Source organism: Salvelinus alpinus, chromosome 5, assembly GCF_045679555.1.
Source record: "Salvelinus alpinus chromosome 5, SLU_Salpinus.1, whole genome shotgun sequence".
Classification (NCBI taxonomy): domain Eukaryota; kingdom Metazoa; phylum Chordata; class Actinopteri; order Salmoniformes; family Salmonidae; genus Salvelinus; species Salvelinus alpinus.
Genome location: NC_092090.1, coordinates 23,511,708 through 23,516,316, shown reverse-complemented (window position 1 = coordinate 23,516,316; position 4,609 = coordinate 23,511,708).

Below are 4,609 nucleotides of genomic sequence, written 5' to 3'. Positions count from 1 at the left end.
CTCTGTAGATAGTAACGAGTCTCTCTCTCTGTAGATAGTAATGTCTCACTCTCTCTCTGTAGATAGTAATGAATGTCTCTCTCTCTCTCTGGAGATAGTAATGTCTCTCTCTCTCTGTAGATAGTAATGTCTCTCTCTCTCTCTGTAGATAGTAATGTCTCTCTCTCTGTAGATAGTAATGTCTCTCTCTCTGTAGATAGTAATGTCTCACTCTCTCTCTGTAGATAGTAATGTCTCTCTCTCTGTAGATAGTAATGTCTCTCTCTCTCTCTGTAGATAGTAATGAATGTCTCTCTCTCTCTCTGGAGATAGTAATGTCTCTCTCTCTCTGTAGATAGTAATGTCTCTCTCTCTCTCTGTAGATAGTAATGTCGCTCTCTCTGTAGATAGTAATGTCTCTCTCTCTCTCTGTAGATAGTAATGTCTCTCTCTCTGTAGATAGTAATGTCTCTCTCTCTCTCTGTAGATAGTAATGTCTCTCTCTCTGTAGATAGTAATGTCTCTCTCTCTCTCTGTAGATAGTAATGTCAATTCAATTCAATTCAAGGGGCTTTATTGGCATGGGAAACATGTGTTAACATTGCCAAAGCAAGTGAGGTAGATAATATACAAAAGTCAAATAAACAATAAAAATGAACAGTAAACTTTACACATACAGAAGTTTCAAAACAATAAAGACATTACAAATGTCATATTATATATATGCAGTGTTGTAACAATGTACAAATGGTTAAAGCACACAAGTTAAAATAAATAAACATAAAATATTCAATTCAATTCAAGGGGCTTTATTGGCATGGGAAACATGTGTTAACATTGCCAAAGCAAGTGAGGTAGATAATATACAAAAGTCAAATAAACAATAAAAATGAACAGTAAACATTACACATACAGAAGTTTCAAAACAATAAAGACATTACAAATGTCATATTATATATATGCAGTGTTGTAACAATGTACAAATGGTGTCTCTCTCTCTCTCTGGAGATAGTAATGTCTCTCTCTCTCTCTGTAGATAGTAACGAGTCTCTCTCTCTCTGTAGATAGTAATGTCTCTCAAATTCAAATTCAAATTCAAGCTGCTTTATTGGCATGAAAAACATTGTGTCAATATTGCCAAAGCAACAATGTATACAATATACATTGTAATACAATTAAAACAATGACAAATAATAATATAGAATGGCAGTAAATAATAATACAAAATTAAATATAAAAAATAGTAACAATAAAATGGTAACAGTCAATAGTCGAATGTAATGTATGGTGTAATGCACCACTACCACCACCACTATCATTAAACTGCTATCATTACCATTACCACCCATACCATTACTATTTGGAATGATAAACAACAATAATAATACTAATAACAATAACAGTAATAACAATAACAGTCATAATAAGTAAGTTACTGCTTACTATGCAGATGTTATTATTCAGTGTCCCTCAGGCTATGGCAGGCAAATACATATTTGGCTGCAAGAGGAGCCATTGCTCCTTCGCCCATGAGTATTTTTAGTTTTTCCTCTGGGTTTAATAAGTTAAAATTTGGAATAAATGTAGTCATTTCTGTGAATAATGAATCTCTTGGTGAGGAATATTTATCACAGTAAAGGAGAAAGTGCATCTCTGTTTCTACCTCCCCTGTCGTGCAGTGACCACATACACGCTCCTCTTTGGGTAGCCATGTCTTTTTATGTCTGCCGGTTTCTATTGCCAATCGGTGGTCACTCAGCCTGTACTTGGTAAGGATCTGTCTCTGCTTCGAATCTCTGACAGAGTAGAGATATTCAGCCAATTCATATTCTCTGTTTAGGGTCAGATAGCAATTTAGTCGGCTTTGGGATTTTGTTTCGTTTTTCCAATGTTGTAAATATGAGTCCTTTGATTGGTTCATGATTTTGTTTATTGGAATTCTTTCTTTTGAAGCAGTGCCGGTGTCAGCTTGGTTGGTTAGGTCCAACACCAGCTGACAGAGGGCTCGTTTCTGGGCTCAGTTCTTGGGTTTGAAGTGCTTTAAATTGCAGACTCGAATTTGGACTTGAATTTAGATGTAGCCAAAATTTTAATGATCTTTTCTGTATTTTCATTATTACTGGAAAGCGGCCCAATTCTGCCCTACATGCATTAGTTGGTGTATTTCTCTGGACTTGTAGGATTTTCCGACAGAATTCTGCATGTAGGGTTTCAATTGGATGTTTGTCCCACATTTTAAAGTCCAGTTTATTGAGTGGCCCCCAAACCTCACTTCCGTAAAGAGCTATTGGTAGGATTACACTGTCAAATATTTTGGTCCAAATTCTAATTGGGATGTTGATTTTGAATAATTTCATTTTTATTGCATACAATGCTCTGCGGGCTTTTTCTTTGAGTGCATTCACTGCCATATTAAAGTTTCCCGATGCAGATATGGTCAGACCAAGGTAGGTGTAATTTTTTGTGTGTTCAATTATGGTGTTGTTCAGGGTGAATTTATATTTGTGTTTCTGACATCTGTTTTGTTTTTGGAAAATCATGATTTTAGTTTTTGGGAAATTTACTGCCAGGGCCCAATTATGGCAATATTGCTCTAGAATATTAATGTTCTGTTGAAGACCTTCTTTGGTTGGTGATAGAAGTACCAAGTCATCAGCATATAGCAGGTATTTCACCTCTGTGTCAAATAGTGTGAGTCCTGGGGCTGGAGAATGGTCCAACTGTCACGATCGTGTGGAGGAGAGACGGACCAAAACGCAGCATGAGGAAAATAAGCCATCTTCTTTTAATTAAACGAACGAAGATGAACATGAAACGAAAACACTATTACAAACAAACAAAACAACAAATGATCGTGAAGCTGAATAACGCAAGTGCCCAGACAAGCAACAAACGTTAAACAAGACAACTACCCACAAAAGCCTACTGCCTATGGCTACCTTAAATATGGCTCCCAATCAGAGACAAATGAATGACAGCTGTCTCTGATTGAGACCCAATCTAGGCAGCCATAGACATAACTAGACAACCTAACAATACTCTATCCCATACACATACAACACCCATAGACTAACCAAAACACACACAACATACAATGCCCACCCCAACTCACGCCCTGACCAACTAAACATAATCAAAATAACATAAAAATAGGTCAGGAACGTGACATAACCCCCCCCTCAAGGTGCGTACTCCGAACGCACCACCAAAAGTCTAGGGGAGGGTCTGGGTGGGCATCTGTCCACGGTGGTGGCTCCGGCTCTGGACGCTGTCCCCACACCACCATAGTCACTCCCCGCTTCCGTATCCCCCCCCCAATGACCACCCTCCAACTAAACCCACCTAACTGAAGGGGCAGCATCGGGATAAGGGGCAGCACCGGGATAAGGGGCAACACCGGGATGAGGGACGACAGCTCCGGGCTGAGGGACGGCAGCTCCGGGCTGAGGGACGGCAGCTCCGGGCTGAGGGACGGCAGCTCCGGGCTGAGGGACGGCAGCTCCGGACTGGCTGGCGGATCCTGGCTGGCTGGCTCTGGCTGGTCATGGCTGGCTGACGGCTCTGGCTGGTCATGGCTGGCTGACGGCTCTGGCTGGTCATGGCTGGCTGACGGCTCTGGCTGGTCATGGCTGGCTGAAGGCTCTGGCTGATCCGGTCTGGCGGAAGGCTCTGGCTGATCCGGTCTGGCGGAAGGCTCTGGCTGATCCGGTCTGGCGGAAGGCTCTGGCTGATCCGGTCTGGCGGAAGGCTCTGGCTGATCCGGTCTGGCGGAAGGCTCTGGCTGATCCGGTCTGGCGGAAGGCTCTGGCTGATCCGGTCTGGCGGAAGGCTCTGGCTGATCCGGTCTGGCGGACGGCTCTAGCGGCTCCTGTCTGGCGGACGGCTCTAGCGGCTCCTGTCTGGCGGACGGCTCTGTAGGCTCATGGCAGACGGGCGGCTTTGCAGGCTCATGGCAGACGGGCGGCTTTGCAGGCTCATGGCAGACGGACAGTTCAGACGGCGTATGGCAGACGGGCAGTTCAGACGCCGCTGGGCAGACGGGCAGTTCAGGCGCCGCTGGGCAGACGGGCAGTTCAGGCGCCGCTGGGCAGACGGGCAGTTCAGGCGCCGCTGGGCAGACGGCAGACTCTGGCCGGCTGAGACGCACTGTAGGCCTGGTGCGTGGTACCGGAACTGGAGGTACCGGGCTAAGGACACGCACCTCAGGGCGAGTGCGGGGAGAAGGAACAGTGCGTCCAGGGCTCTGGAGACGCACAGGAGGCTTGGTGCGTGGTGCCGGAACTGGAGGCACTGGGCTGGAGACACGCACCATAGGGAGAGTGCGTGGAAGAGGAACAGGGCTCTGGAGATGCACTGGAAGCCTGGTGCGTGGTGTAGGCACTGGTGGTACTGGACTGGGGTGGGAAGGTGGCGCCGGATATACCGGACCGTGAAGGAGGACACGTGCTCTTGAGCACCGAGCCTCCCCAACCTTACCAGGTTGAATGGTCCCCGTAGCCCTGCCAGTGCGGCGAGGTGGAATAGCCCGCACTGGGCTATGCAGGCGAACCGGGGACACCACCTGTAAGGCTGGTGCCATGTACACCGGCCCGAGGAGACGTACTGGAGGCCAGATACGTTGGGCCGGCTT